Source organism: Thunnus albacares, chromosome 24 (genome assembly GCF_914725855.1).
Source record: "Thunnus albacares chromosome 24, fThuAlb1.1, whole genome shotgun sequence".
Classification (NCBI taxonomy): Eukaryota; Metazoa; Chordata; class Actinopteri; order Scombriformes; family Scombridae; genus Thunnus; species Thunnus albacares.
In genome coordinates, this window is record NC_058129.1 from 17693343 (window position 1) to 17713626 (window position 20284).

The 20284-nt window shown below is 41.4% G+C and overlaps 2 protein-coding genes across 6 annotated transcripts in view; both read left to right on the top strand.

Annotated features, from left to right (window-relative positions):
- Positions 1-20284, top strand: part of LOC122976244 — a 1153509-nt gene that overhangs the window by 609069 nt on the left and 524156 nt on the right. The window lies entirely within an intron of this gene.
- tmem198b (transmembrane protein 198b) overlaps positions 1971-20284 on the top strand; it is a 28671-nt gene continuing 10357 nt past the window's right edge. For 2 of the 5 annotated variants that reach the window (XM_044344680.1, XM_044344683.1), the window contains exons 1-2: positions 2286-2623; positions 5559-5676. The gene's annotated coding sequence lies outside the window, so the exon portion shown is untranslated. The other 3 variants (XM_044344681.1, XM_044344682.1, XM_044344684.1) reach the window with 3 other exon arrangements.

Here is a 20284-nt window from a genome sequence, read left to right on the forward strand (position 1 = left end):
GTTTCCATGGCCGAGCAGCTGCATCCAAGCCATACATCACCAAGTGCAATGCAAAGCGTTGGATGCAGTGGTGTAAAGCACACCGCCACTGGACTCTAGAGCAGTGGAGACGCGTTCTCTGGAGTGACGAATCGCGCTTCACCATCTGGCGATCTGATGGATGAGTCTGGGTTTGGCGGTTGCCAGGAGAACGGTACTTGTCTGACTGCATTGTGCCAAGTGTAAAGTTTGGTGGGGGAGGGGGGATTATGGTGTGGGGTTGTCTTTCAGGAGCTGAGCTTGGCCCCTTACTTCCAGTGAAAGGAACTCTGAATGCTTCAGCATACCAAGAGATTTTGGACAATTCCACGCTCCAAACTCTGTGGGAATGGTTTGGGAACGGCCCCTTCCTGTTTCGACATGACTGTGCACCAGTGCACAAAGCAAGGTCCATAAAGACATGGATGAGAGAGTTTGGTGAGGATGAACTTGACTGGCCTGCACAGAGTCCTGACTTCAACCCGATAGAACACCTTTGAGATTAATTAAAGCCGAGACTGAGAGCCAGGACTTCTCGTCCAAATGCTCTTCTGGAAGAACGGTCAAAAATTCCCATAAACACACCCTAAACCTTGTGGAAAGCCTTCCCAGAGGAGTTGAAGCTGTTACAGTTGCAAAGGGTGGACTGACGTCATATTAAACCCTATGGATTCAAAATGGGATGTCATTGGTAGGTGAGCCAATACTTTTGGTAACATAGTGTATATTGGGATACGAGGTCATATCGCTCAGCCCTAGTGCACAATGTGACCAACTTCATTACATTTCACTGTAAAGCTCCAGAGACAAACCAGTACAGATATACTGGAAATCTGGTCCCAGATTGTTTGGGACTGCATGTGTGAGCCCTGAAATACCAGATACAGCGGAAGGAAATGATGTTTCTTCTTGATCTTAGTGCAACATAATAATAATAATAATAATAATATTACATTTCATTTATAGAGGGCTTTTCAAGGTCCTCAAAGAGGCTTTACACAGACCAGAAGAGACAATAAAACATATAAAAACACTGAAAGATAAAAGACAAACATTTTCTAGTACTGAACAAGGTCTTAAACATTCAAAATCTGCACCATCAGTTTGTCCCAAATGTCTCATTATTGTTTTGAAGGTTAAACATCTCAACTTCCGGTGCTCTTTATCGTTTCTAACTTGACGTCGCTCACCTTCCTCTGCGTGAGCACGTCGTGCTGCTGCTGCCACGTGCACTGCAAAAAAATGTCAAGTTCATGTGACTTTATTTGCCATTTGCACAGGTACAGAGCGCCACATAGCATATTTAGAGAAAAAAAACAGGATATATTATGCAAAATAAAACAGTATGAAAATGTCCAGAATAATATATGTAATATATGGTGGTTATATGGAAAGATAGATGACCTAAATACTATCAATCAATATATGTAAAAATCATTTCATCACATATTACAGGCTGCATGCAGCAGCAGAAGTACTCAGATCTGTTACTTAAGTAAAAGTAGAAATACCACAGTTTAAAAGTACTTGAATACTAAAAATACTGTTAAAGTCATCCATTCAAAATGTACATAAAGCAACAAAAGTAAAGGTATTCATTATGCAGAATGGCTCATCTCAGAATAATACAGTATATATTATATTATTGAATTATAATTATTGATGCATTCATGTGTAAACATCACTTTAATGTTGCAGCTGTAAAATGTGGGATTTATACTACTTTATATACTGCTGGATACCTTACAGTAATCTATAATAATAAATCACAATCTATTAGTTGATTATATTTTGTATTAATAATCTGAATCTGCAAAGTAACTTATCAGATAAATGTAGCGGAGTAGAAAGTATAAAGTAGCATCAAGTAAAGTACAAATACCTCAAAATTTTACTTAAGTACAGTATTCCAGTAAATGTACTTTCCACCTCTGATAACATGTGAAGGTTTATCACGTGCTGCCTGTAAACACTCAGAGGAAATGAAATAAAACTATAAAAACAGGCTTTGTGTACATTTCTCAGCTCAAATGCATTCATGGTTCCTCCGATATTACTAAGAAAAAGCTGTTAATGTTGTTTGTTGATATTTTTGTTGGGATGTATTTTAAATCTCAGCCTCTAGGAGCCGCTGCTGTTGGTGTTTTCTCACTTTACATTTTTCCCTCTAACATTAGAAGTAATGGGCTGCGGGCTTTGACATGTCTGGACTCGTCATTTTTTACAGCGGCCACCTTCTTCACCCGACGCACCGTGTTGATGTGAGAGGCTCAATATCCTCCATCCATCCATCCAGACTGCAGCCTGGATGGCCCAACTGCTCATTTCCATTTAAAACACATAGTCCTTATTCTTATCCAGCATGTAACCCGGGTTATTCTTCATTTGCAGCCCGGTTTTGGTGTTTTTTCCCCCCCTATGGAGGACTAGTCAGGTCAGATCCACCGCCCTGCAGGCTGCCGGGGAGACGCGGAGCTCCACACCGACGGGAGTACACCCTGTTCGGGGTTGAAAAGGATGAAAATGCTCGGTGCTTCGGGCTCTGGAGGCTCATTTTGCGGTCATGTGAGCGCGGACGAGGCGCGTCAGCCTGTCGGTGATGATGGTGAGTGGCCGATTTACGCGCACCGTGCGTCTCTTTTGTCTCAAACACACACACACACTCACATGCGCGCACGCACACACACACACCTGCTGTCACACATGATGAACCGGTGATTTAAGGGGATTTTTGACGGGAGCAAGAGGCCTGGCTTCCGGATGGCGACAGTAAATATTTGGCTTTAATTGAGGTCAGTTGGCTTCGTGTGATGGATGAGGAGGTCGGTGATGTCTGACCCTGATGGCCGCATCGGGGTCGATCATCCAGTCACAGTCAATTGCTTCTCATTATAGCAGATGGATGGATGATAATGTGCTCAGCAGACAGACAGAGTTGACTTTATCCGTGATGTCTAGACCTGTGTTGGAGTTTGAGCTCTCCCAGGGGTCCCTGAAGGGGTCTCAAATAAACTGAGGAGCAGTTTTAAGCTCAGTTTAAGTTTAAATTCCTAATTATTCAGTGTATTTTCTGTTATTCTTGGTTTAATCTGGGATTCATGAACCAGGTTTACTGACTTATTTGGATAAGTTGTCTGATTAAACCTGCTTAAATCTGGAATTTTGGAGTATTAGTTGACATTTAAAGACTTCACCTTGAGTATTTTTGAGTATTTTTCCAGTATTTTTTGACATCTTATAGACTGCACGATTGAAGAGATTATCTGTTGGCTGAAATAAGTGAAATAATCCTAATTTGCAGCTGTAGACTTGATGTAAAACAGACCCAGAACTCATCTTAAACTGGCTTCGTTTTAAAGGCCTCTGATGCACTCGGACTCTAAGGTTTTTAATTTGTTTCTATTTTCGGTTCATGGAAACGTATAAGCAGCTTTGGAGGTTGGAGACACCCACAGGTATTCCCAGCATACCCAGTCTAATTTCATCTTTATTTGATTAATCTGAAGAGAGGACAGTGAGAGATGGATCTTCATGAAACATCCTGGATGAGTTAGTCCGAACTTTAGGACTTTTGGTCTAAGACGAAGAGTAAGCAGGTTTTTAATTTAGGTATTGATGAATATTTAATTTCATTAACACAGACTGGTCAACTGTCAACAATCAATTAATTCAAATTAATTTAGAAACATACTTAAACAATCCTGAATCCATGCTAGTTACTTTTTTATTAATTACTCTTGCTGACTAAAGTATTTTTATTAACAGCAACAACCATTTTTATTGTCAGTCAACAGTGTTTGTTATGATGTAAACCACTTCAACGGCAAACATCTGGTTTACGAGTTGCATTTGAAGGCAGCATTAGTCCTTCAAACTGAGGCAGTTTTGTCTGAGATGCTATTTTGATTCGTATAATCATAGTGGGACAAATCCATCAGATACAGATTCAACCATTTCTACACCCGTAGGGGCAGGAAGTACACAGGACCAGAATGCATTGCAGCCACACGTCAGGTAGAATTTAGATTAAAAGGACGTATCAGGCACATTTCCAGCTCTATATTCTGGGGCTCTACTGGAATATCTTTGCATGGTTTACAATTAAAACTCCTTATTTATCTTCTACTGGTCCTTTATGCAGCCCCTCAGTTCAGCCTCTGTCTGAAACAGGCCGTTTTAGCTCCTGTCTCTTTAAGATGAGCCTGCTCTGTTCTGATTGGTCAGTTTCAGGAAGCTTACTCCGAAGCTTCGGAGGCTACGTAAACAAACTATAGCAGCAGGATTTCACTTCTTTTTCTCCTTCTTTACTCCAAATGTCAACTTCTCAAATCCATCCGTACATGTTGGAGCTGAACAACACATGGAAACACCTTAGCAACCACCTTAGCAACAAGCTTAGCAGCAAAAACTACAAATCGGACGGCCGTTTGTGTGAATGTGCAAACAATTAGTAGAGTTAACTTTGCAAACGAGACGTTCAGAGACGTAGAGACGTTCTACATACATTCAGTTTTGGACCTTTGACCTTGTTTAACATCCAACATCAGAAACAGGATATAAATTACACAAAATCACAAAAAGCAGAATATATCCCTTTTAAGTAGCTTAACTCTTAGCTTTTTTTAAATGACAGGTGCAAGTTAACCGGATTCATGCTTCCTGGAGGTCCTTGAAAGGCATTCTGGGAAATGTAGGACATCGCTAGCAGCAGTTGAGACAGGTTAAAGAAGTCACTAAAATGCTCCCCGATGTGTTTTGAACATCACAAACTGAAGTTATGAAACAGTGAGAGGATGTCAGGATCCGCTCAGACACTGCGAGCGGCTGCCTGATAAAAACCCAGCAGACCTTGAACGTGCTCCGCGAGCTCTTTGTGTATTCAATGCGTGTCAGACTGCCGTCTTATCAGCGCAGTCAGGCGGCACGACTCGGGCTCTGCAGCCCGCCGGGGGAATGAAAAACGCCACAACACGTTACTTCAGATCTGCTAGTGGGTCAACATCTCCGGCATGGTGCTGCTCACACCGTCCCCCCCCCCCTCTTCCTCCTCCTCCTCCTCACCCCTCCTCACCCTGTCCTGTCTGTCTCAGTCTGACGTGGTGAAGTTTATTCTCTGGCTGTTAAAGCTTCACTATGATCTGATAAACGGCAGGTTTTCTGTGCAGGTCCAGCTCCAGTTTGTGCCTCTTCCTGAGTCATTGATTTTTTACATTTGAGACTTTTAAAAATAGATTTAAGTCACAGATATAAGAATCTGCCCCATAAAAGTCTGCAAAATGTCCATAATTTCCAGTCTCAGGCGATATGACCAACAGATAAAGATAAATATTTGTCATTTGATGAGTTTAAAACAAAAGATTTTGCAGTTATTTGCTTCTTATTCTGTTGCATTCATGTTCAGCGTCTGTTCCCACATTCCTTCACATGAACTGACCAGATGTGACTGTGTGAGTTCAGCCTCGATTAAGAGCTTCAGCTGTTGATAAAAACACACCGGTTGTTGTTTTCTCCTGTTTTTTTAATAGTTCCTACCTTCTCAGGTCTGCCGGCGGCGTCAGCAGCAGCAGCAGCAGCCTGAGAAGCAGCCGGAAGCATCGTGTCCATGTCAGCGTTTTCCTCCGAGGCGTTCGGGGCCCTGCGGTGTGGCGCTTCACCGATGTGAGCTAATTAGTGTGAAATCTCAAACATTGAGCTGCAGGCTGTTGAAGGCCAGATGTTTGTTTAGAGTATTAGAGCACAGAGGCAGACTGAGCAGCCTGAGAAGAGTCTGCAGTCTTCTAATAACTGTCGTTGAAAGAAACTCACATTTTAAAAAACCTCCTTTTTTATTTTGCTCTTCAGGTACAATTAAAAAGCACCAGTTGAGCTAAAAGGATAAAACCTCAGCAGGCTGTGAGCACAGAGGTCAAACTAGATTCTTTCAAGTGACAAAATGGAAATCAAAGCGCGCAAACTTCCTCTTCTGCTTCTCTCCGCTCGGCTTCATTATTCACGGCAGCTGGAGCTGCAGATAATTGGGGTCGATGGCAGCTCATGATCGCGGCTCCTCACGTTGGAAACCCTGCGAGCAGAAATCGACCCTCCCGCTGCGTGATCACACGGGCCCGCGCTGTTATTGCAGCTGGCGTGTAAAAAGGCCGATCAGAGAGGATCATGGGTCGCTCCCCGCACGTGTCTCTTAAGTGTAATCAAGTGTTTCTGCAGACGTTAATCAGCTTAATTTAGTGTTTTTTTTATGAGCCAGAAAACGGTTGTGTTTGTTTCTGGCACGTTCAGCGAAAAAAAAAAAAAGAATCATGAAGTCAGATCTGAACAGATTGTTACAGCAGAGTTTATGATGATGGAGTACTGGTGGTGATTAGTGGTTTTGAGGGCGCTCTTATTGTGATGGATCGGTTGGCAGCGGTTTCCACTGTTGGCGTGTTCTCATAGATTTTCTTGCTGGTTTTGGTTTCATCTGGGTTTGATCATCATTTTTTATGAGCAGATTTGTGTTTTTGTCATTTGCTTGATTAAATGTATTGACATTGTTTTAAAATCATAGACTGTAGTAAAACATGGCCGTCTGTGATGTCACACAGACGTTTACTTCCTGCTGTCGTCTTTGGGCCTCGAGCTTCAGAGTCTCTGAACTCTGCTGGAGGTGTGGATTCCTTTTATTTTGTGTTTTTATGATGGTGGTGGAGAACTTCTTTCACAGGTTGCTCTAAATCTGGAGATGTGGCGACTGTGAAGGCCAGAAGATTCACATCATTTTCATATTATGTTCTTTATGGAAACATCTGCATTCATTATATTTCTATAATGCTCTTTAATCTTTTAATCTCCACCAAGACAAACATTATAAGTAGTTTAATTAAAGCCTATAAGACACTAGAAGACTTTTAAAAGACTGAAGTCTGACATCCATCATATCTAAAGACACTGTGTCATAAGTCAGTGATTTGTAAGACTACAACTAGACTCCTTTTGAGATTATTTCCCTTCCTGCTCCTGGTGGGAATTTAAAAGAAGAGAAACTGTTGAATGATGGAGCAGAAACAGAAGCTGCTTTTGGCTACAGCTGCCCTTTTGTGTGCGGTGGTTTGTTATGAAAAACCAGCGATTTCTGTCCACTGTTTGTCCTTCTCCAGTCTATCATGGTACAAATATGAGGATGAGACAAAGAGGAGCTCTTATTCACCCGTTTCTCCTCCTTTTCTACAGTCCAAGTTTTTCTGTCGCGCCTCCCCGTAGCGTCCGCCATCTTTACTGTCTACCTGGTTTGCTGCTTCCTGTTTGGTGCTGGAGAGAGCGAAACCTGTTGGTTGTTGACAGTGTTCACATCATTGAACAAGACTAAAAACCGATAATATTATACATGTTTGATTTATTCAGAACGTCAAGACGAGAAAAAGACTGAAAGGCTGGTTTAACTATGAAAAGAAGACAGATTGCATTTGTCATTTTTATAAAAGTTCAATAGACTGGCGACTGTATTGACTTTATAAGCATCACTGACACTTTTTTAAAGGTGTTTTATTTACCAAAGTCACATAATTAAAGCAAATAAAAATGAAAAATGTGATAAAATGTTCCCACCTAAAGATAAAACCGAGGTTTTCAATTGGCCTAAAATCTCTGATGTCAGAAACGTTCACAGCTGGTGTCTAATTGTAGCGCCGCTAAATGTTGGAAACTAGAATTTTAAAAAGTTTAAACCTGATTTAGGTGGAAAAAGTCAAAAACTCCTCCAGATGAAGACAAGTGATGAACATCTGGTGTGTTTTTACATCTGTTCAACATTCAAGATTCACTTTATTGTTTCACATTATTGGAAATTTGGATCAGACTTCCACCCAACGCTGCATCCATAGAAAACATTCACATACATAAAACATATCTAAGAACATGATAATAAAACAAACAAACAAGACAAAAAAAGACACACTGATGTTAAATAGATACAAACCTGGAAAATAGTCAATCATCATCCTTATTTCATCTACCGCCAATTAATTTTTATTGCAGTAGGGTTGTTACAGTACGGCGCTATAGACAAGCCAACCGCATGAATGACAAGCAACCGCCGCAACCGTGCTACGTTCATGTTTTCATGAGGCTAGGCCCTTCTTGTTTACACTTCAGTGCGTGTGTTTTTAATGTTCGTAGCTAACCTGGCGCCCAGCCCTTCTAACAGGGACGGGCTCGGGGTGAGCTGACCGGGGGGTCGGTGCTGATGCTCAGTAGTTAAAAACACACCCATGTGAAAATTTTGTCTTGGTTATATGTTTAAATTATCTGTGGTCACTACACGGCCGAGCAGGCTGCCGTTTAACATGCAAGGTTAAACCACCAATCATAGGATCTAAAGGTGCGTCCAGCCAGACTCCTTTCATTAATCCCAGGTTTAAGAGGACTCAGCTGTAGGCCAATGTTATTTTCCGCCACAACACGATTTAAAGAGTTTTCCATGTGTGTCAGGTTCTGCTGTTCCATTCGACCGACACATAATCAGACTAACATACTGTGATTTTCTCAAAAAAAAACAAACAACTGTTGCCAATACTGCATATGACTGGGAAATTCCTTCACTGCGACAGCTCTAGAAGTCGAGATAAAAGAGTTTTAAATCTATTCAGTCGACAGTGTGGAGCTCTAAACCTCCTCCCTGACGGCAGTAGCTGGTACTCAGTGTGCAGCACACAGGATGAGTCTGTTATTTTAGTCACAAGTGTCGTTATTTTTTTTCCTTTTGTGAATGTTTGGTGTAAAAAACCTCACAGATTTCTTGACATCACACTTCATCAAAACGAACTCTTCCAGCAGCAGTTTCTTGCTGCTGCGACCCTGCGTTTACTTTTCTCCTCCATGGGAACAAACATCATTAATATTCCTGAGCGGATCCCTCAGGGCGGCGGCGGCGGCGGCAGTGGCGGCGGAGGACAGGGGGAGGAAAACAGCGAGCTGGTCGGCTCGGTCGGGGGATGTTCAGTCATACTGAGCAGCGGGATTAAGACGGTGTGAAAAAGAGAGGCCCTTTGTTGTAGGAGGGCGGCAGTTACATAAGAATGACTCTTCACCTACTAGAAGACAAACGAGGGTATTTATCTCCAACGTGCTGCTGCAGGACTGAAGACACCTGAGAGGAACCTGCAGGAAACAGATGAGAATCAAGTCATGTGACGTCTCTTTTTTTTTGATTCAGACAGTCAGTCCTCAGTGTTTTTGTAAAAGGCCTGCCGCTGTTAATCCACAGCGCGGCCGACCTCGCCGCCGGCCGCCGCGGCAACGTTCAGCCGAATCTCATTATCTCTGTATCTGCGGTGAAGCGACCACACAGATACGAGGATTATCAGCACTGCTCAGACAGAGACGGATGTCCAGTGATCAGCGTGAAGACGATTAAACTGTCAGAGATTTTATCTTCTCAATCCTGGTTTTAAGTCAAATAAAAAAACGAGTTCAGGATGTGAAGGAAGAGTTGAGTTTCATCTCTACACCTGCTGATGAGATGATGGAGAAACTGTTGTCATGGTAAAGTTTTATGTCTAAACATTTCATACATCATGTGACCAGGACAAACAGAGTAAAGGGTAATTGCACAGACTTTTTGGAGCAGCTTTTCATGAGCAACATCATCTCTTTTAAAGCTGACACAAAGTCTTGATGCTGCGTCTTTTTAAATTATTTTTTTTGGGTGTTTACAAGGTTAAAATCTGACACCTGAATGTTTTGCTTTCTAGTTAAATCAAATCTTTTAGAGAATCAAGTCTCAAGTGAGTCAAATCTCACATCCAACAACAATTGAGCTGAAAAAATCTGTTAATCTGTTAAATAATCTGTTAGTCGATCGACAGAAAACTGTTTAAGTCGTTTTTTTTCCCCAAATTCTCTGTTTCCATCTTCTCCAGTTAAAGCTGGAAAACATGATGGAAATATGACATTTCTGTTTGTTTCATGTGTTCATTTGAGGAAAGTTAAAGTCTCCTCCTCTCTCCACACAGATCTGATGTTTTCAGTGACGTCTATTTACATTTTTTCCACCTTAGCAAAGTGTAAAAACATTTTCATACACATTGTCAGTTTTTGGACTGTTGGTCAATCAAGAAGAAATAACTTTAGACACTTTTTGATGATCTTTTGCTGTTGTTTTGACTCCTTTTAGTCTGTTAACTATTACTTTTAACATATAACAGCGCCTGAGAAAGTCTTGTGCTTTGATGCTATTTTTTTTCAGTTAATCCATTTTTTAAAAAAATGTGTGAACGGTGGTGAACTAGAGGCTGAAGTTAATGTAGAAGCAGCTTTCGAGTGTCAGTTGCTGCTCACTCAGCAGTCTGTCACGGTGAAAATAGAATCTAACATGGACAAAGACCTCAGTGTCTTCTTCCTCCTCCCTTCTCCTCTTCCCCCTCTTCCTCTTCTCACCGATTCCCATCAGCAAAAATTCTCCACATTCTGTCCAATTGAGGGGAGGAGGGGGAAATGACAGCAATCACACGTGGTCTTTATAACCGGAGCGGAGCCGTTCACTCACTGGTTGCAGCCTTATGTAACCTGCTCAGCGAGAGTCTGAGGAGGTGTGAGAACGCCTCGGCCTCTCGGCGCCGGCGGTCGTGCCTGATCTTTGCCGAGTCGTGCAGGTGTTTGTGGGTGAGAGCTGGCAAGTGCTGCAAATAATACTCATCTGAACAAGTCACGTAATGTTGTTCTGTTGTTGTGAAAAAAGTTGTGAAACATGAGTCACCTTCTTCTAATTAACTTTTACCTTTTATGAGAACTTGATGATTTCTCCTTTTCTGACTTTCTGTATCTGAGCTTTTGTTCACTTCTTGTAGTAATTAATCTACCAGGAATCGTTTAATAAAAGAGAGAGACTTGATCTGTGAAGGCGCAAGACTTGAAGGGTTAGAGGGTTAGGGTTAGAGGGTTAGGGTTAGGGTTAGAGGGTTAGGGTTAGGGTTAGAGGGTTAGGGTTAGGGGATTAGGGGTAGGGTTAGAGGGTTAGGGTTAGAGGGTTAGGAGTAGGGTTAGAGGGTTAGAGGTTTAGGGTTAGAGGGTTAGAGTTAGGGGATTAGGGGTAGGGTTAGAGGGTTAGGGTTAGAGGGTTAGGGTTAGGAGTAGGGTTAGGGTTAGAGGGTTAGGAGTAGGGTTAGGAGTAGGGTTAGGGTTAGAGGGTTAGGAGTAGGGTTAGGGTTAGGAGTAGGGTTAGGAGTAGGGTTAGGGTTAGAGGGTTAGGAGTAGGGTTAGGGTTAGAGGGTTAGGAGTAGGGTTAGGGGGTTAGGGTTAGGAGTAGGGTTAGGAGTAGGGTTAGGGTTAGAGGGTTAGGAGTAGGGTTAGGGTTAGAGGGTTAGGGGTAGGGTTAGGGTTAGAGGGTTAGGGTTAGGAGTAGGGTTAGGGTTAGAGGGTTAGGAGTAGGGTTAGGGGTAGGGTTAGAGGATTAGGGTTAGGAGTAGGGTTAGGGTTAGGAGTAGGGTTAGGGTTAGAGGGTTAGGAGTAGGGTTAGAGGGTTAGGGTTAGGAGTAGGGTTAGGAGTAGGATTAGGGTTAGAGGGTTAGGGTTAGGAGTAGGGTTAGGGTTAGAGGTTTAGGGTTAGAGGGTTAGAGTTAGGGGGTTAGGGGTAGGGTTAGAGGGTTAGGGTTAGGATTAGGGTTAGAGGGTTAGGGTTAGGCGTAGGGTTATATATAATCCTTATAAATAATCTTTGGCCTTTTTCACACGTTAAACGCACAATATGTAATTTCAGCCGTTACATGTCTCTCGATCAAAACAATAATAAAAGACGGAGTGTGATGACGGTGTGAAGTAGTGAGGGATCATGGGAGTTGTTGTCTTCATTGTTAAACAACCAGCTTCTTCAGGTTAGGATTCCTTCAGTGTTCATCGTTCAGGATGTTTTTATCCGTAAAGGTCTCCTCTCCTGATTACAGGTAAAAACACCAAATAAAACAGTTTCATGTAAAAATTCAGTGTTTCTCTGACACTGCTCGGCGAGCACTGGACGTCCGGTGGGGGCTGTTAGCTGAGCTGCTGCTAACGTTTGCTCAGCTTGTTTCTCTGATAACTTCAGATCCAGACGTCCGATGACTAAAATCCTTCATCTGGTTAAAAGATAGTTAAAAATGACCAAAATCTAAAAAGTTCATCATTAAAATGTGGCTTAAAACTGAATAAAAGTCCATTTATAAGTTTCTGTTGAGTAACGCTGATGTATCATCTTGTGTGCGTACACTCTTTGGTATGACATCATTGACAGATGACCTAATGAATGCCGTTACCTTGTAAATTGTTGGAAACATTTTAGATAATGTGAGTACACAACTCAGCAAAATATATAACATAGGTCTAGATGTTTTTAGACATTTTAATGCACTTATAACATCCTTTAAACTATACCTTTATGCAGGTTTTTTGGGGAAAAAAGCTGAATGAAAATGATGCCAACAGATTCTTAATGTGGATCATTTTCCCAGTCACATAGGAACATAATGTCTGCTGCTGCATTCCTCAGATATCAGCCAGTAACAGTTGAAAATTCAGATTCATACATAAAAGTTTATGCAGGGAGACAAAATTGAAGGAAGAAAATCACCCGAGATTGCAGCCTCTGAATGTATTAAAGTAACAGTAATCTTGTGCAATATCAAAATAGTGTGTACTTGTATAGATGCTACTTTAAAATAGGTTTCCATCATCCATTATTCTACAATCCATCAATATTCTTGGTGTGGAAATAGATTCTTCAAAATGGAGCTCAATGAAATGCTAATTTTACTGAAAAACCTACAAAAGTGCAAGAAAATATGCACCACACGTCCCTTCCTGCTACAATCTCTCTTTGTTTTAGCAAGTTGAGCTGCAAGTTTGGGTTAAAAATGAATTTACTGTGCAGCAAGAAGAATATTTCAGGGTTTTTGAAAGACCGCCAGGGACTTATTTACTAGAAGAAAAGAGGCGTTAAGCTCAGCGTGAGGCACAAACTGAATTGTAGTTTTATTTCTGTGTGAATTCCCAACATTCCCTGGAAAGCAGAATTCCTCCATCATGTCTTCAGCATCCCGTCCGTCCTGTCTCGTCCTGACCTGCCTGTCGTCAGAGCTTCTGTCTGTCCGTGACACGTGATGACACACACATGCCATCACGACCCTGCTGTCCACATCCATCCCCCCCCCCCCCCCCCCCCCCTCCTGCACACGGTCACGTTTCCACAGCAACCCCGGCCGGTATTGATTGACACGTACAGAGGGATGTGCCAGGTTATCGGCAGGGCGATTGACAACAACAACCTCTCTCTCTCTCTTTCTCTTTCTCTGTCCTCATCACTCTTTCCCGGAAGCTGGCGTGTAAACCGGTGACACGCTCGGTTCTTCCGCTGCGAGCTGGCACAAAATCGTCTCTGAGCCGGTCGTGAAACAGGGCCTGAATTTTTTTTTTTTTTTTTTTGGCAGCTCACCCGCCAGCCTGTTACCTTGGATGGCTCATGAATAACACTGCAAGACAGAGAGAGGTCTGTCTGCGTCATGTGCTCGCTCGCTCCGGCTCATTTTCTCATTAAAGCGCCGGCATTCAGACACGGTGAAGAGGAGAGAGAGAGAGAGACGTCGAGATTGAGGAGGAGTAAACATGTTGCAGGTCAGTGATGGAGAGAGGAGACGACGACGACGACGGAGGAGATTTAACTCCACGTCCGCTTGACTTTAAGATCAGATTGTTTTACTGAGTGTTGAAGCTGCAGGATTCACACGGACACAAAGCTGAGAAATTATTTAATATTATTATTTATTGTCTTTCAGTGGAAAGTTTTAGTTTTATACATTTGAAGAGAAGTTTTTCTTGTTTCATGTGATATTTGCGTGCAAACAAGATGGTAATGTTCAGCTAAAGATTTTCTCAGACAAGTATCTTTATTTGTTGGTTTACTGATGAGTCTGCTGATAATTTTCTCATTTTGTTTGGTCCATAAAATGTCATAAAGCTCGAGACGACGCCATGAAATGACTCGTTTTGTTCGACTCAACAGTCCGAAACCCGAAATATGTTCAGTTTATTGTCAAATAAGACGAAAGAGAAGCAGAATATTTGTTAAACTGAGAAGTGAATGATGATGTTTCAGCGGTTCATCAGTTAACACAATAGTTGCAGATTAATTTTCTGTTGATCAGATAGTCGTTGTCGCTCTGCATAGATGCATATCAGATTATTACTGGACAGACTCATCTTCCCCATAATGCATTGCTTCTCTTCAGATTGCACAATGGCGGAGATTTTGAACCAAGCTGTTAATATGTGACTTAATTAAGTTTTTTCAGGCGAGAAAGTAAGTGGTCAGTTTATCCAAATAACGTTTGTTTGGAGCCGCTGGCGGTTCAACATGTCGTCATGACGATGAGAACATGAACTGATCCGTATCGTCGGCTCTAATGTCTCCGCAGCATTTTGATATATATGATAAAATTCATTTTTGGAAGATAAACGTTTGTCTCACAGATGAAATCTAATAACTGAAGCTGCAACGTTAGTTTGTCTGAATGTAAAGTGAAGCTTCAGACAGAACAACAGCTGGAGATCAATATGAACAAATATCACCACATTTACATAAATATAAATGTATTAAATGAAACAGATCAGTCTGTATTACATTTGTTTTATTTTATTATAGCTGCATAACAGACTGAATAACATCATTTACTGCGTCTCTCTGTCGGTGATTTTATTTGTGTCAGTGAAGCTTTGAGTTGAGATCAGATGTTTATTGTAAATTGTATTTTTTTATTATTATCATTTAGTTCCCTGTAGCAGTTAGTTTAGAGTCAGACTGGAGCAGCTGTGGTTTCATTTGCTCTAGAAACTTATTGTGGCCATGTGTCAATATTTATGGCACCTTATTGACTGAACAATTGATCAGTTTATAAAAATCATTATTGATAATCTGTCACTAAGCTCAGGCTCTAAAGGAACAGTCCTCCTGTTTTTATGAGCGTATTTTTATCAGAGATGTTTTCGAGGTTTGTGCTTCTCTTCTTGTTTTGAATCAAGGGAATCGTTGCCAATGCAAAGTGATTTTGGAAAAGCAGCTGAAGTGCAGTGAGTAATGCAGTATGAGGCAGTTACATAACAACATGGTGGGAAGGCCACTGGCCTTCTTTTCTCTCTTTTATTCTCCTTTTTTTCTTCCCCTTCTCCTTCATTTCGGCTCCGGCTCTCTCGTTCTTTCCTTCCTTTTCGACGTGTTCGCCTTCCTGTGAGTTTTTATCCACAAGCTGCAGATAAAATGAGAGGAAGTATATGATCTCACCTGGACTCAACATAGTGTCTTTAGGTCTAAAATATGACTTTGAATTTGTCTTTGAAGGCTTTTAGTCAAATATTTTTAGGGTTCTTGAGGTTTTGGGTTCATTGATGTCATGCAGTGTCTTTGGATTATCTATTAAGAAATAAGTTTGGTTGTTAATTTTAATGATTTTTAGAGGTTTCACATTTAATTTGATGACTTTGCACCTTGAATAACCCTTAAAATCACAAGTGCAAAACACATTTAGTCGGGTTCTGTGCTTCAGTGCTTTTTTTGTTTTACCACATTTGTATTGGGGAGACTTTGCTTGACATTTATCTGATGTCTGGAGTCACTTTTTACTTTTCAGAGTCAGATTTGTATATATAACACGAGATAAAATGTGAAATATTACAGATATCATCTATCATTCTTCCTCTCTTTCTTCTGTCTGGACTCCTTTCAACATATCTTTAATTTCCATCTTTCTTCTTCCTTCCTTGTTTAGCTGATGTGAGATAAAGAGTTTCTACCTGACACTAAAACTAAACTCTTCTTCATGGAGTTTTCATCTGCGTCATCATTTCTTTGCTTCTCCTGGCTGCACACAAGCGAACGTGTACGGGTGTTGTTTGCGTGACTGTGTTTTATTTTACACTTCAAGTAAGTTCACTTCAGTGTTTTTGCTTCCGAGGCTCCTTACAGGAAGTTGGATCAACATATTTTTTTGGCAGGAATGGAGCTTCACGCAGCAGCAGGTGCAGGAACAGTCGTGTTGGTGTTCGGTTGTGTCATATCGCTCCTCGCTGGGCTGTTACTCACCATCACCCGGGTTTTGGCGTCAGTCACGACTGTGACACACTCGGCAGTGCGTCGTCGTTAGCTGCTGTCGTTTTTCGTGTCGGTGAAATCTGTTGAGGCACTTGTTGCGTTCTGCAGATGGTCTTCATGTTCATACTGGGAGGTTTCTTCTTCTTCTGTTAACGGCAGCTGAGTTGCACCTCGAAAATTCCCTTTTTCCATGTTAAAAGTCTGGGAATATTTGCAGTTTCTAACAGAAATTAAAGTTCAAAGCATCCAAACTGTGTCAGAAAAGGCCCGAGGAGAAAAATTAGTAACACTTAACTTTCACTGAAGTTATTTTTTTTTAACAAGAAGCAGTAAAATGTACTTTAGTTAAAAGTCGTTTGGTGATTTCCATGTTTTTAGATCAGTAGATCATAAGAAGCAGAGATGAAGACAGATGATGTTTCACTATGATCTGATGTTTGTAGTGTAAAAGTAACCAGTCAGATAAACACAGCCGAGTAAAAACTACAACAGTTGATGAACAAAAGCAGAAAGTCTCAAATTAATTATCCATGAATCTGTGCTGTTTTAAATATATTTGATTAATTAGCTCATCGTTTCAGCTCCGTCTACTAGAGAAGAAGTTCTGGTTTGAAGGATTGTAGAAAACAGTGAAAAATCCCTGACTTGACATATTTAACCCAAAAAGCTTCAGTTTACTATCATAGAAGATTAAGAAAAACTATCCGTGAGTCGATTAATCAACTAATCCGAGTCGAAAATAGCAGATTAAATTCACAAGTAAGCAGTTTTTTTTCTGACGTTGCAGCACTTTGATACACCAGATTAATACAAGTACAACTAATAAACCCTGAACCGACATATGGCCGACCAGACGCCAGCTGATGAGGTCACAGGGGTTTTTCTGCCTTCTCATTGGCTGAAGCAGGACAACAGACGAGTTCATTCAGATAACGTCGCCGCCGTAGGTCGAAGCGTCTGAATCCTCCGACTCGTCTGAGGGGGATTAACACAGCTGGACGTCGCTCAACACACACGCACGCTGCTGAAATCTTAAAATCTGACTTAAAATATGGAAACATGCAAAAATCTTTTAGTTTTTTTACACAATTTTTTACAGAATTTGTAGATTAAACATTTTCTCATATCTAGCTTTTGGAAACAAACATATAAACAAAGACAGGAGTTTTAACTGTGCAGAACTGAAGAAAAACAGCAGATTTTAGAACATTTTAAAATAACTGCATCATGAGCAGATTTCATGAGTCACAGGGTTATGAAACCTGCGCAGCCCTCTGTGCACCGAGCACAGCTGACTGAATTTATTTTATCTGCACAGGAAGAGAAACCACTGAGCGTTTAAGGAAAATTATCTCACATCAAGAGACAAGAAACTAGAAAAAAAGACAAAAAGACGACTCAGAGAAACGATGCATGAATGCAAAATGAATCCCCGGCTCCCTCCTCTGCTTATATTATGCAGCGGAAACAGAAAATAAAATCCCTTTTTAATCCTGTTTGACACGATCACAGAGATGGAGAGTACAGATGTGAAGTTGTGATATTTTACTGGACTGTTTCCAGTTTAGCCCCAATAGTGACGACAGCGCCGGTCAGTCGGCCGTCCAGCAGACTGAAATATCTCCACAACTAGTAGACGTGTTGCTACACACGTTGCTACACACGTTCATGCTCCCCAGAGGATGAATTATAATAACTTTCATCCGCTGGCGTTTCATCTACTGCTGCTAAAACCTTCTAGCATCGCTGTAGCATCTTATTCTGTGTCCCAAATCCATATTAATGACTAATTCTAAGCAGGTTTTGAGTATCTAGCGTCTAGTATCACTGCTTCACTGTGCATATTTAATCCAGTCGATGTCTGAATGTGTTGTATAGGTGGACAGTAGTGTCCCACAATGCAATGTGCATTGTAGCGAACTGCTGCTGGCGGGAATCTCATCAACAGAAGAAGGACAAAAGGTTGAAATGTGTTGTGTGTTGTCGTGGACGACGTGACCGTCACAATGAGTCATTTCCATCCAGTATGAGACGTGTAGTCGGCTTCATTTGTTCAATACTAACTGGAAAACCTGCACAGTGTAATGAGCAATATGTTTACTGTAGATCATTAATATGTATTCTGGACACAGTGTGCTAGCAGTGAAGATCTGAGAAAAGCTAAGTCAGCTCTCAGTTCTTGAACAGTTGTTTTCTGTATTTTTCTGTATTTTTCTTACTGTCAACATGTCATCTGTTGATCCAAACCAACAATGAACTGATCTACTAACAAGTATTGTGTGTGAATCTAAAGCCTGATGTATCTGATTCCTCACATCACTGCACTGGATGACATCATTTTCCTCCATCATGAAGAGTTTGGTCACGTTAGCTTGTAGATTAATAACAGCATCATGTTTTCAGTCGGCACAGAGGAATAAGATATAAAAGGCTTTGAGTAAACAAACAGTACTTGTAAGTAGATCAGTTGTTGGTTTGATTCTGCACATGAGATTTGTCGACAGTAATAGAAATAGAGAGAATCAGCAGCCTTTTCCTGTTAATGAGCATCATAACAGTTGCTTTGCATCACCAGTGTAACACTCAGGACGCGGTAGCTGCACGTACGGTAGACGTAGTCGAGCTACAGAAGCCAGGATGTGTCAATCTGAGGAGTCGAGCTGCTTCTCCAGAGCTTCAACAGGCGCCAGCGGTGAGACGAAGGACGGTGATGTTTGTTGACGAGGCGCCTTGACGCTGAACTGCGGCAGAGGAAACAACAGGACGAGGTGTTTTCATGCTGTAGACGTGTGTTCGTCTTAGTTTTGTGTCCCTGAAGTTGCATTGCAGTTAGAAAACACATAACTTTTTGACTCACCTGCCAAAAAATCCACCGGCCAAGCATATTTTTTACCAGCCAAATATAATAAATCGCCTTTTTGTGTCACGTATACTTCCATAATATCACCACATAATAGCTATTTAAGCAGCAGACCAGCGGCAACTTCACCTCAGATTGTCTCGAGCTCTCCTACAATTTCACAGCGCTGTTTAGACGCACATAGAAAACACATGTGTAGCGACAAACATGAGTAATCCCCTCTGAGGCATCACGCCAGATATTTTATTACATGAGTATGTTGATACAAACGTTTACCCGCCAGTGTGGCCGATAATCAAACAGAAAATCTACCCACATTTGTCATGAACGCATCACCGTTCAGCACCTGGCTGTCAAATCTGGAATGTCAGAGCTTCCTGAAAGCACTTGAACACATCATCCTTTTCCTTCCTTCCTCCTCCACAGAAACAATGACACAAGTTGACTTTTCCTAATTTACTGACATGAACTGAAACAGATATTTACTGTATCTGGATAAAAAGAAAAGCAGCGAATAAAGTCGTAGTATAAAGTTTATGATGTAGGTCAGTCCTGCCTGCATGTGGTTCTCAGTCTGTGTTTTCTGTGTATTAATAGTCTCACTTTTCTTTATTCATGAAGAGTCTTTGTCTGCGGTTCAGCCGCCGCCGCCGCCGAGTTCAGAGTGATGATGTCAGCAGTGGAAACGGCTGCACATCTGTGTCAGTGTGTCTGGGTCCTATTGACTGATCCACAAACCGCTTAAACCCTTTTAAAGCGGAGCGTGTTGTGTTTTGAGGGTTTTGTCCTTGTTCAGACAGCGGAGAGACAAGGTTGTAGTTTTCATTGTGTCTGAACGCAGCCGATCGATCTGCTGCTGCTGCTGCTGCTGCTCGCTGTTCAAAGATAAAAGGTTACAAAAGACGTTTCATTTATTACACGGAAGGCAAAGAGACTAAAGAGGCTCTCTGCTCTGAGTTCAGATGATCTGAATGTTATTTAAGGCTGACAGACACACAGTTTCTCTAAGATTCTGTCACTTTTTATGGTTTTTATTGCAATAATCAGACTGAATGTCTGTTAATTATTCAGTCTGACATCATGTTCATATTAAACACTTTAAGCTCAGGTGACACCAAAGTTTTCTAGGAGCCGTTAACATTTGTTATGTTGTTTGATGAAAAATGCAGATTTAAGACAAGTGTTCAAGCTCATCTGTGCTTCTCAACATGTTTGTTTATGATGGATTCTGTCGTCAACAACGTACAACTGAATATGCGACAGGTGTGTTGGAGGAAAGTGAAACACCTCATAAAGTTTTTCTCCTTGTTTCACTCTCGAAC